The 14,012-nt window shown below is 41.9% G+C and overlaps 1 pseudogene; it reads right to left on the minus strand.

Annotated features, from left to right (window-relative positions):
* Nucleotides 1-3,441: 3,441 nt before the first annotated feature.
* LOC142290698 (delta(14)-sterol reductase LBR pseudogene) lies at nucleotides 3,442-5,019 on the minus strand (annotated as a pseudogene).
* Nucleotides 5,020-14,012: the final 8,993 nt, after the last annotated feature.

Raw genomic sequence — 14,012 nt, forward strand, 5'->3', positions numbered from 1 at the left:
GTGCAGCCTGATCAGCAGAACTTGGCATGATCCAATTAAGAAGTTGATCAAGATGGAAGTTGTAAAAGAAATTCGTGTTTGCAATTTTTCTTCAGCATTTTTTGTAATTTGTTTTCTCTAAAAAAAACAATAATAAATTCCTAAAAGGCATGTGACTCGCCCGCCCCAGGGCCTTAGGTGACTCGGTGTCGGGCCGGACTAGTCCGGGGTAGTCAGCGGTGGAGGGGTCCGACTCAGTGACCCTGGCGGAGTCAATTGATGTGGCAATATTGGGGGGGGTGGTAATAAAGTTTGTATAAGATTCGTGACGCCACCTGTGGATGGCGGTTTTGGAGCCGCTGCTGCTGGACGGGACCTCCGGGGCTGGTGTTATGGCAGATGAGGTGTTTCTTGCTCCCCACAGGTGGAGCGGGTACCCCGTGGCGACCGTTTGTAAAGTCTGTGGTGGATGTTGATGAGGTGCAGGGCTGACAGGGCAATGGAAAGGAACAGACACAGACAATGATTTCTTTTACCTTCTCCTTTACGTGTCCTCAACTGGTGACTTCTTGGGAGTCTGTTACAGTTTGTAGCGGCAATCCGGTAGCCTGGAAACAATCAGGGAACTCACACTGGCCAGGTGAGTAATGAGGACTGATGCCTACGATCTGTCTGTGTTAGCAGGGCACCGCTGCTTCAGCGATGCTGAGACCCGTTCTGTCGTTCTTTGAGGTAATCTATTACCTCCTCGTATGGCAGGCTGCGTGGACTCTCACAGCTGCCGCTCTCCCAATCCTGGCTCCAAGTCCTGGCTTTACAGCTGTGCCTCCGGGTGTGGAGTGGACAGAGACCTGAAGTCCTCTTGTCCTCCGGATGAGACCACCAGTACTCGAGTACTCGAGTGGCCCCAAACTCCGGTATTCAGTTTGCTAGCGATGACGTTGGGGTGAGCTGGCTGCACTCCACTCCCCGGTGTCCTTCTCCTCTTTGCCTCACTGTGGACTGTGTTTTCCAGGGCTGAACGATCCGGCTCAGCTCCCAGCTCACACATCACACTATTCGAGTTCTTTCCTCACTGAACTCTCCTCACAGACCAACTATAACTCCACCCCCAGGTCAGAGCTTAAGGAATCTCCCTGGTACGTCCAGGTTTAGAGCTCCCTCTGCTGGCCCGGGGGAGAAACTGTTTTGGATGATGGTACTTACAGGCCAATGGACTTCCCCAACTACCTCCAGGCTCAGCATTAACCCTTTTGGGGACGGCAACACTGCTGTGGCATCCAGACCGGATGGGTGCCACACATGTTATTGTCTGTGGTAATATATTTAAGAAATGTAATGATAATGCTGTCAAACTTGTTGATAGCTGCTGCCTCAGTCCATTGGTTTGTGTACAATTTGAAAACATCAAAGAAAATGTAAGACAAGAAGAGTGGTTGTCATCCAGCTTCCTTGAAGAATTATTATCGTTGGTAGCAGCTATTTCATAAATTTGGATTACAATGGAGGTGATGTTGTGTTTCATAGACTATGGACCATGTTTGAATATTAAAGCACCAAACACAAACAAATGGTTACAATTCTTTATTTTTGAACTGTCAAACAAAACAATTATGGCAGAAAGGACCAATAAAAACACTGTAATACATTTTTATAAAAAACAATCAAATATGAAATAAATCTTGGCTGTAACTATAGCCACCCATTGGCTCAGATCGTTCTTGGCTCTGGTTTTGATTTCCAGAAGCCCCCTCAGCCACAGGTGATTGAAATCCCATTCTCTGTTGTAAGTATGGATTTGGAAGAGGTGGTGGTGACGCTTGGTAATATGTTTGATTTTGGTCTGCCCGGGACTGTGGCCGTTGGATTAGGGTTGCAGGACCAGCCTCTGCAGCCCACATTGTAGTTAGGCCCTGATCAATTTTAGCCAATGTTGGATGTGGGGAACCACGCTCAAAGTGCTCAGAGAGCACACAGCTCCCATCAATGTGCTTTGTTTTGTTTTTCCCATGGCCTCCATTCTACCTGCAAAACTGGTTAAAAATTTTACATCGTCTGATTCATAGGAACTTCTTTTAATAAGTTTAACTGTTTCGCTAGCTAACTCATAACATTCCTTTACTTGTGGGGCACCCTGTTAATAAAGAAGCCTTTTCTTGTTGCTTATTTTCCGGCCAAGTGCCTCTAAAGTTGATGGCCCAGGTTCTTCCAACCTGGTGGACACTGGCCCCTCCACATGGCAGAGTCCCCCGAAGTAGTTTGGGTATTGGCAGCTGTTTCGGAGGCCCTGGAAAAATTGGTTGAGGCAGTGGCAGCTGCTTCAGGGGACCTATTAACTGTGGCCGTGTGTGCCACAGTCTCCGTATCACTGCCTGGCCCCTCCAGATCTTCATCCAGGCAGTCAGCAGTATGATGTTCTTTAAGTGGGTTTACATTTCCCTCGGTGCTGTAAGGAAATAGTTTTTTAAAAAAAAAAACTAATTTAACTTTCAAAACTTCAATAATTTTTATACTAAATTATTATATTTTTTAAACTAAAAAACAGCAAGAAATGTACCGCCTTAATTTGCGGCTTGTGGAGGGGAACATTAAGTCGTTATAGAATGGACACTTTAATTGGTGACATGACACTTTTTGAACTTTGCTGCACGAAATTTATGATATCGGTCTCTTAGGAAAAAACTTGCCAAAGATGCAAGACCAGATGATACACACACAAACAGAATGTGCTAGACCTTCCTCTTGAGGAACCCAAGTGCAAGATGCTGATGTCACAGCCACTCAGCCCATATAACCTATGATGGAGGGGAGCGGCTGCTTAGGAAAAGACTTGCACACTAACAAGGCTTGCACTGGGAGCCCATCATATAGATAGGTGTGGTGCACAGTGTCTGAACTAAGACCTATAGATGACGCCTGAAACCCAGGTCAGGCGGGCCAATCAGCACTATACACATGCAACTCACACAGTCGGTCTCTTACCGAACACCATCGGTTCGGTTGCGAACATCATTATTTACAAACAGGGTCGGACTGGGGTGTCTGGGGTCTACCAGGGGAAATAACTCTAGGGGCCCACCACCCTACAGCTACATGCAAATATCTATTAGCTGCTATGCCCGTTATAGTTTAGCGCTGACTGTAAAGCACATTGAAATTGAAGAAACAGCTCAACATTTCCTCTGATCTTGTTTTATGTGTACATATGTTCTTATTAATGTGTCTATATTCATATCTTTTTTTAACTTTATGTAATATATTGAAAAAAAAAAATTCATTTTTTTGCAAACAGATTTTTTTTTATTTTAATTGTAAAGCCTCACACTTCAATGAGCATTAAAAACAAAATAAAAGATAAAAACGTACTGTAAAAGTCATCATATACAATTAAAACATTTACAAAATGGCTTCAGCAATAAAAACAGCAATGTACATATATACTTATAATAAACATTTGACTTTCTAGTAAACATATGGGAGGATACGATACGGCACTAGATGGCAGTACTTGTCCCAATCGCGGCCGTATTTTAGTCTGCACAGGTGCTCAACTCTGCTCGCTCGGTGGATGAGAAGGCCGGTCAGAAAGAATCCATAGAAATAGGGCAAAATGTCATTAAAACCACAAGGCAAGCACCAAGCCCAGGCCATGATAATATCACCCAAGTAGTTTGGATGTCGAACAAATCCCCACCAGCCAGAGACGAGGAGCTGGGAGCCGCACGACGTCGGGATGCTCTGCAGATAAGAAAGTCTGGGGTCTTGTGGAGTTTTCCTATAGGCGTTCTGTTCTTCTGGTTGCTTGCACTTCGAAAGATGATGTAGCCAAGAGTGTTCATCGCTACGATAGCTGCAACAATGGTCCAGGAAATCTTCACAGGATGCCTGACCAAGTACGCAGCCTGCAGAGTGTAGACAAATGGCACCCACACCAGGTTACCAAAGGCCAACATGAAGCCAAACCCATCATGGGCGATGTCCAGAGAGGTCAGCATGCCTTCCTGATTCCAAAGAGCGTGAAGAATGTACAGTAACTGGAAAGTGTTCACCAAGATCATAGACGTCGATGGGATCTCGATCTGCTGATTGTCCATCTCAGCCAAGAGCAGTATGAAGTTGATGAAAGCCCAGCCGATCAGTGCTGCGTGAACTGCAGTGAAATATTTCAGGTCAAATCGGCCAATGTGAGGGTTCAACTCTCTGCCCATAAAAAAATGTGTAGATGAAATTCCCGGATTTCCCTGCCGCACAAAGGTCTTCCTGCTTGGCTCTTCTTGAGTGAATGATGACAAAAACACTTAAAATCAGAGCGAGGAGAGTGGCCGAGGCGGCAAACTGACAGAGGTGTTTATACACGTAAAGGAGGCTTATTCTTTGGTATATCAGCCCAGTTACAAGGACTCCAACAAAGATCAGTGAGAACAGTCCATTGATCCTGTACCGCAGCCTCTTCCCATTTGCAAGCGGAACACCATGGGAAATCGTTCCGATGGGAAGAAGGTAGAGGAGCACAAGAAGAAGAATCCAAAGGGCAAACACTGTGGAATCCCACAGCTCACCGAATGTCCAGTGGGGGTAGAAATTCCTGAGAGAGGCGTCTTTCTGGGCGCTCACGTACAAGATAGTACAGAAGAGCGGGCATGCCAAGCATCAGGAGAGCTGCACCAATGGAGTTAGGTGAACTTTCAAATAATTCCCCTTCAGGCTCTCTCTGATGGCTGGTGACGACTTCTGGGACAGCTTTGGGGTACGTGGCAGAGAACAACCTTGTTCTGCTTCGGCCTCTACTTCTGATTTGGCCTCTACTTCTGCTTCTTGAAGGAGAGGCAGAACCTTTCTTGCTTCGGAAACTTTTCAAGGACCGAATATCCCTTTCTTTAAGCTCCATGTCCGTCCCATCCTTAAACACCACAGAATAAAGCCGTTTGGAGGAATCGAACGACACAATTCGCATTTCAAAGTAGAGACTGCTCCCCGGCCATTTCCCCATGGCGGTGTCTCCATTGCTGAACTTTTGGCTTGGCATTGTCAAAGTGTCCCTTCTCCTGTCGTATATCAAGACCCGTGCGGTCCAGACTTTTTTTTAATAAACAAATTTTTCAAACAAATATTCTCTTTTGAATTTTTTCATCCACAAGAAACATACATGTTTTATCATTTGTGTTTTTTATTGGTACATAACAAAAATTACATTACCAAACAGAAAAGTGCATCTACCTGGTGAAATTTGACCACAAACCCACAGCAAAACATAGAGGGTAGAAAATTATGCTGAAATGAAGACCCACACCCTACAGTCATATGCATGTCATCAAGGATCCCTTTTTTAAGCTCCCTTTTTGTATGGTAATGTTTCCATGGAAAGGCTTGGTAGGTATGTGAAATACATATGCTTTTTTCTAATTCGTGCCTCACCGTCCCTGGATAATTCACCATACAACAAGGAAGCATAACAAAGAGTAATCCTTTCTGGTATGCATATGACTGTAGGGTCTAGGTCCAATTTCACTGTAAGGGTACCTTCACACTTAGCGATGCAGCAGCGATCCGACCAGCGATCTGACCTGGTCAGGATCGCTGCTGCATCGCTACATGGTCGCTGGTGAGCTGTCAAACAGGCAGATCTCACCAGCGACCAGTGAACAGCCAGCAGCGACGTGCAAGCGACGCTGCGCTTGCACGGAGCTGCCGTCTGGAAGCTGCGGAGACTGGTAACTAAGGTAAACATCGGGTATGGTTACCCGATGTTTACATTAGTTACCAGCGCACAGCTGTGTGTGCAGGGAGCAGGGAGCCGCGCACACTGAGCGCTGGCTCCTTGCTCTCCTACCATAGCTACAGTACACATCGGGTTAATTAACCCGATGTGTAATGCAGCTACATGTTCAGAGAGCAGGGAGCCGCGCACACTGCTTAGTGCTGGCTCCTTGCTCTCCTAGCTGCTGTACACATCGGGTTAATTAACCCGATGTGTACAGCAGCTACATGTGCAGAGAGCCGGAGCCGGCAGCACAGGCAGCGTGAGAGCTGCAGAGGCTCGTAACTAAGGTAAATATCGGGTAACCACCTTGGTTACCCGATGTTTATCTTGGATACAGCTTACCTCAGCTGTCAGATGCCGGCTCCTGCTCGCTTCATTTGTCGCTCTCTCGCTGTCACACACAGCGATCTGTGTGTCACAGCGGGAGAGCGGCTTTGAAGAAAACGAACCAGGGCTGTGTGTAACGAGCAGCGATCTCGCAGCAGGGGCCAGATCGCTGCTCATTGTCACACACAGCGAGATCGCTAATGAGGTCACTGCTGCGTCACAAAAAGCGTGACTCAGCAGCGATCTCGGCAGCGAGCTCGCTGTGTGTGAAGCACCCCTAACACCAGGAAAAAAATCTAAACTCCGATTACAACCTAAACAAATCTGGAGTGAAATAGCCAGAATGCATGCTGTCTGACTTGGCAGGGGGGCCAGGCCTCTGTTGACAAGGTACATTAGTTGGAAATGGTCCAACTTCTTGTCTTTGAGAGTGGCGTTGATAACTTGGGGTTGGTATCCCAACTGACGTTTGACTTTCTTGACCCATGGTATACTGGTAATTAGTGTTAGGTGGTTGGGTGACATGTTGGGTTTCTTCACTTTGTTTTTGTTTGGAGAAATAGTCATGAATAAGACTAACAACACCAGCTACACTGGGATAGGGGGGACTCTCGTAGACATCAAAAAGGGCACAGCAGGCTGTCAGACATGCCGCCTGTGTGTTTTGCGGCATGTCATGAAGCCTGCTACCCAGACTGGCTGCAAAGTGCTCACATTTACGTGTACTTTTTGTAGTAGAGTTTTTTAAAAGGGGACAAAGCCTCACATGTGAGCTGGTCACACTGCTCTGAAATATTTGTCGCTTTTTCCCTCGTTTTCCCTTTCTTACGTTGAAATTTTGAAAATGAGCTTCCTGTTGCCGCTGCGGATGAGCTGCTGGCCGGTGCATTGGAAGCAAAGACGGAGTAAGCGAATCCTGGGTCTGTCCCTTCATCAGCAGCTGGTGTGCTAACAGCCAGTGTGTTCGGCAACAGCTGATGAGCCCTGACCATCCACATCCTCATTGTCGAAAGCTTCCAGTTGACACTGCGAGTCGTCTTCCCTTTGTGCTGGCATGTCTTCAGCTGCAGGCAAGATGTTACCTTCAGTCCTATGATAGGAAAGGGAAAGAAAAAAATTATGAATGTATTGCAAACATACTTTGATTTTTCAAAGGTTTATAATGTAAATTACTCACTGCCGTAAGCTTCTGCCTGTTTTGAGAAATTGAAGTTCCTCCTCAAACAAAATGTTTTGGTCGGTGCAGCAGATCCACTTCTGCTCTCCCTCAATAAATCTCTATTGAAGCGGTCCTTCAGTGACTGCCACCGATTTTTTTACATCTTTATCTGTGCAAATAAAATAAAAAAAAATGTAAAATTTAAAACCACATCTTTTTAAAAATAAATAAATAAATTAATTTTAACCATACCAATTTGATATTGAAGTTCTGGGTCTGCTTCATCCCTTAGGGGGAAAAGATCCCTGCAAATCTGGGTCCAACAGACATGTCTTTTGAATTTATTCATGAAATCCGGACAAGCTGGGTCCCAGATTAGTGGATTACTCTCCTACAATTTGAATTAAAAAAAAAACAACTTTTAAAACATCTAAAATAACCACAAACAAATGTGAGACAGTGGCAGATGGATGGATGGAGGGATAGATAGATGATAGATAGATAGATAGATAGATAGATTAGATAATAGATAGAGGGATACATAGATAGATGGGTAGATAGATATATAGATGGATAGATAGATAATAGATAGATAGATAGATAGAGGTATAGATAGATATTTAGGGGAATTGTGCACTCGCTCATAGACACCGTGGGACATCAGTGTGGATTACGCCGGAGCTGTGTTCGGGGGTTTAATAAATTGGTGATAGAGGGGTGTTTTGTCTTTTATTCCAAATAAAGGATTTTTCGGTGTGTGTGTGTGTTTCTTTACTTTCACTTACAGATTAGTAATGGTGTGTCATAGACGCTGCCATTACTAATCTTGGACTTAGCGGCAGCTATGTGTTGCCGTTAACTCCATATTACCCTGATTGCCACCGCATCACGGCAACAGGAAGAGCCGGTAACATGCCGGGACTGTCGCATAATGGATGCGACATTCTTGGGGCAGCGGCGGGCTGATATTCTGGGCTGCGGGAGGGGGGGACATTAATCATGGCCCTCGCCCTCCCCAGCCTGAGAATACCGGGCCGCCGCTGTGTGCTTACCAGGCTGGACGGTAAAAATACGGCGGAGTACACGTTTTGTTTTTTTTCAATATGTACGTTTGATTGCTATGTGTCTTTGCATTATGTATGTATGTGTCTGTGTGTGAGTGTGATGTGTTTGTGTTAGGGTGCACTATATACTTACCATTTCTATTCATTTTTTCACATCTATACTCATTCGGCTGTACCACGCCATTTTAACTACTTTCTGCCAACACTGAAAATGGAGGAACTTCCTCTTCCTCTCCTAGTCACATCACTTCCTTGCAAAACGTGGGGCAGAGATGTACACTGTCACAAAAAACGCGAAATAACGCTGGAAAACGCAATGAAACGCACATAACTTGCTACTTGCGTTATTACCTGCGTGATTTCATGATTACATTACAGTCAATGGAGTGAATAACGCAGTTAGCTGCAGAAAAGAAGCGACATGCTCATTCTTAAGAAAATCTACTGAAAGAATTTTCTTAAGAAAAAAACTGTGCACACAGCTAATTTTTTTTGCCATAGGTTTTGCTGGGAAATGTCTGCAGAAAGGTACAACCATTTTCTCAAGAAATTTCTGCAGCAAAAACGCAGGTAAAAACGCAGTGTGTGAACATAGCCTTATTAATATTACCGATGATTCAGTTGGTGAACGTATTGACAACAATCATGTTTTGAAAAAACATATATTGCTAGAGGTTTGGAACATGCTCAGAGTATCAAAACTTACCAATTTTCCACTGGACTTTGGGCATGGCACTATCATAAAGTGGATATCGTTGATGTACTATTCTCAACCAGCACAGGTGTCGATCTTGGCGACTGCTATATGTGGGTTCGCTAGGGTCCCAGATAGCAAGCATACCCTCAATCTGTAATGTGAAGCATATAATGACATATATAAAGATTTTGCAAAATAGATATATTCCAATAATGTGCACAATATCAACACACATCCACACAAACATACTGTACATCCCCCTGACCATCATCTCTTTCGTCATTTTTAGGGGCAGCTGAGAACTTCATTTCTCAGTGGGAGGGGCTTAGAATGACTCAGCCTTATCCCGCTAAGAAGAGCAGCCCCCAGTTGCTTGCCTGTATCGAGCTGAAAACTGAAAATACGGCAGAGCCCACAATTTTTTTTTTTTTTTAAAAAAAACACCTGCCAATCTACCCTGCATTCAGTATTTACCAGCTAAAAGCAGGCACAGCATATTTGCCTGCTTTATGCTGGCAATCAAGATGACAGATACCACATAATAAAAAATAAAACACACGCAAATTTATTTAAAAAAAAACCATTTTATTAAACGCTATAAAGATATACTTACCAGCTGGATAAGTTTCCCAATATCAACTCGTATACGGTTGTACCAACTAATTTTACACCAAACTGCACTAAAATACACTCTCCAAGACTCCCACTACACTATAAAATGGTGTAAGTTCCTGTGCTGTCCTACATCACTTCCTCCGTTTTTTTTTGCCAAGAAAAGCACAAAATAAGCGATAATTCCGCAGTGTTGGAACAGACCTGTGGATTTTCTGCGGCTTTTTGACCTCACATTCACTTGTATGGGCAAATTCCACAGGTAAATCCACATTAATAATTGACAGGCAGAGAATTCCGCACTATTTCCGCTGCGGAAAAAAACGCAGCATGGGCACAACACTTGCAAAATGCCATAGAAATTGCTGGGGACTCCATGTACTGCGAATTTTTGAAATAGCCGCGGCAAATCCACGAAAAAATTGCAGCTAATTTTCCGCAGTATTTCACAGCCTAAATGCGTTTAGGTTGTTGGTATGCTTAGAAGTCTTGTTTATTGAATATTTAAAAGTTTAATATTTTGGCTGAAATTGTCCTATGAATTTGATATTGTTATTCTTGCGGTTGATTGTTTTTCTTATTTGCAGTTTGAGGAGTTTTTGGCTGTTATTTAGGTTCGGATCAGGGGACACTTCTTGTCTGCCTATGCTATTGGTGATGATTCGGTTTTAATCCACTTCTACATTAGGAATTCAGTGGCACCAAATACATGGAAGTCATATTCATTGGTGTGGTTTTTGTGGATAAAGTTTTTTATTCAGTGTAAACTTTTATTTATAACAGGTGTTACTAATGCTGTTCTTCAGTTTATGGAATTTTACTTTCTTAGGCAAGTTTTTCATATTTTGTACAAAACTTTGTCAAGTATTTCGTTTTTTTGCGGTGTGGTGAGGCATCTTTGTTTAGTTTTTTGCCCCATCAGGCGGTTATTGAAGGATTAGGATCAGCTAGCTTTTAGCTTTAAGCAAAACCCATGTTTTCCGGCCTGTTCAGGTACGAGATATCCATTTTTAAGTTCATATGGTTATTTTTATACTAAGACAGAATAGGTGGGTAAAGATACCTCTATTAGTTGAAATCAGAATATTGAATTGAAACAATTGGCTGTCGGTTCACCCGGATATTTTAGGTGTTTTGCGTATGGATGAGAATCGGGAGCCGACTACAAAATTTCAATTTAATGCAATATGGAGGAAGTATTTTTTAAACTTAATTTGAATAATCAAAAATTTAATTCCACTCTTTTCGAATAGGAGCTGCAACAGATTCCGCTCGAGATGGTCTTAATAGATGTAAAATTCAGAGAATTGGTAGATGGGCTTCTAATGGATACAGGCTTTATACTTGTCCAAATATTTTTTATGATTAGTTTGTTTTTTTCCATTTTACAGTCTCAATGGTTGCTTGGTTGATCGTCTATTCTTTCTTACTTTGAGCACAATGGAGAGCGACTGTTAGGAATTATTCAGAAAATCTCTTCTTCAATAAAGAAGTTCTTAATGTATTCTGGTTTGGTTTGAGAGGTATCAAGCTAGGAAATGGGGTATTTCTTTTTATAAAAAAAAATAATAAATTAGAGATTTTTCCCTATTTTGACTTAATTGTTATCCAGGTTAGCATGAATAATTTATATAATATTAGGTAGTTGGACCTTATTTGGGAGCTTTATGGGAACTTGGCTTTAGTCTAGACCCCTTATTTCCAAGTAATTTGTTTGTTTCTTCTGAGATTATTATTTTGGAATTAAAACGGCACATTTTTATGTAAAAAGCAGCAAGAGGTTAGACCGTGCTATATATATAAAAAAATAAAAATCTTATCTTTGGGAGAGTTTTTTTCCTATACAGTCTTGTCGATTTGGAGGGCTTTATTTCTGGACTGTATGGTCACGATAGAATTCACTTTTTGTGACATGAGTTCGAACATTTTTAATTTGGTTTACGGAGGCTTATTGAGCAATGGCTGTGGTGTTTGGAGGGGGAGGGGTACAGATCTTTGATTTATCATGCAGACACAAAGAATGACATGACCAGCACAACGCGTTTCAGGTGAAAGCACTCACCCTTAATCATGATACTGGATAGATGGTGCTGCAAAGCTTATATGCAAATGCTAATCAATGTAACAGATGTTTAAATTACTTCAGCACCTTACATGCACGAAATAGGTTTTACCATGAAAAACATTACATACATATACAATTAAAAAACAATGATACAATACAATACAATAAAGTACACATTTTTCAATGGTTTTCTGGATTTGAAGATATATACGTTTATGACCAAACCAGTTGCAGTGCGCCATTCAGTGTGTGCAGATATAACACCTTCAAGTTTAATGCACATACATATGTGCCAATATATCATATTTAAATAAATAAATCTGCACTCAACAAATAGCGCACACCGGAATTTTTTTACAAACATATTTACTCATGTATATCCCCATGTATATGCACACATATTGCCCTTTTATATATGTGCTCATTTGTCATACTATGTAAAAGAATTTAAGTTCCGACATGGAAATTTAATATCTATATTATGTGGATTTTCCTGCACTTCGGAGTACCTAAATGCTTATATGTGAACTCAAATGGATTTATATACTTTGAAAGAAGCCTCATTTTTTATTATCAAAAGTTTATTTTAATTATTTAAAAAAAAAAACCTTTTGAAATTTTTATTTTTTTTTTTTCCCTTTTTTTCTTTTGGTTAAATCATCATTTAAACTATGCTTCAATGAAAGAAACACATAGTTATTCTATATTGTGGAAGAACACAAAGCGCCATGTTGAATGTAACGCAATATAACCGCACAAGTCGCAGATGGTGTAAATTTGGTGTGAATTAAAAACGCAAGTAGGAGTTTTGGCTATGTATGCATGCACACTGCTTCTATATTAGTACTCGATTTATATTGTGTGGGGGCTGTTAAGTTTGAACTAGAAGATTTAATATCTGTGTTACATAAGTTTCATCCTACTCAGGAAAAAGTTTTATCAATTGATGTCTATGAAACATGCTTTAATAAGTTTATATGCTTGAAAAGAAATACCACAGCCAAATATATAATGAGCTGACCTTCAGCTTTAACATTAGGGGTTAAGCTGCAACAATTGTTCCAAGGGGCTAAAACACACCCTGTAGTTAACATTTGTGAAAAAAAAAATTTTTTTTTTTTTTTTCTTTTTGAAAAAACTTTTTTGGTTTTATTGGTTAAATTGTTATTTAACCCCTTCACGACCTTGGACGGATCTATCCGTCCAGGATCGTGTCCCGGTAAGCCCCGCCCCCTGCCGCGGGCAGGCGGCGTGGATCGGCACACATATCAGCTGTTTTCAACAGCTGACATGTGTGCCTGCTAGCCGCGGGTGGAATCGCTTCCACCCGCGGCCATTAACCCCTTAAATCTTGCTGCCAAAGTCTGGCAGCAAGATTTAAATGCGCGCGGCCATGTTTGTTACTTACCGCCGCCCCCACCGGAAGTCACGTGTGTTATCACGTGACTATCGGTGGTTGCCATCGTAGCACAGGGTCATGTGATGACGCCTGCTGCTATGATCTTTCACTTTCATTTTCCCTCGGCCGAGAGCAGAGGGAAAACCAAAGTGAGTGAATCTGCTGATTACAGCGGTATTGCTGTGATCAGCAGATAGCGATCAGCGATCGGATTGCTGATTGCTATAGCCCCCTAGAGAGACTAGTAAAATAAAAAAAAAAAGTAAAAAAAAAAGTTTTAAAAAATAAAAAAAAAAACAAAAAACCTAAAAGTTCAAATCACCCCCCTTTCCCCCCATTGAAAATTAAAGGGTTAAAAAATAAATAAATATACACATATTTGGTATCGCCGCGTTCAGAAATGCCCGATCTATCAAAATATAAAATCAATTATTCTGATTGGTAAACGGCGTAGTGGCAAAAAAATTCCAAACGCCAAAATTACGTTTTTTGGTCGCCGCAAGTTTTGCGCAAAATGCAATAACAGGCGATCAAAACGTACCATCTGCGCAAAAATGGTACCATTATAAACGTCAGCTCGAGACGCAAAAAATAAGCCATCACTGAGCCATAGATCCCAAAAAATAAGAACTCTACGTGTTTCGGAAAATGGCGCAAAACGTGCGCCACTTTTATTGGACAAACTTGTGAATTTTTTTTAACCCCTTAGATACAAGTAAACCTATACATGTTTGGTGTCTACAAACTCGCACCGACCTGAGGCATCACACCCACACATCAGTTTTACCATATAGTGAACACCGTGAATAAAATATCCCAAAAACTATTGTACGATCCCACTTTTTTTGCAATTTTTCCGCACTTGGAATTTTTTTGCCGTTTTCCAGTACACTATATGGTAAAACTTATGATTTCATTTAAAAGTACAACTCGTCCCGCAAAAAACAAG

The sequence above is a fragment of the Anomaloglossus baeobatrachus genome, chromosome 2 (genome assembly GCF_048569485.1).
Source record: "Anomaloglossus baeobatrachus isolate aAnoBae1 chromosome 2, aAnoBae1.hap1, whole genome shotgun sequence".
In the NCBI taxonomy this organism is placed as follows: domain Eukaryota; kingdom Metazoa; phylum Chordata; class Amphibia; order Anura; family Aromobatidae; genus Anomaloglossus; species Anomaloglossus baeobatrachus.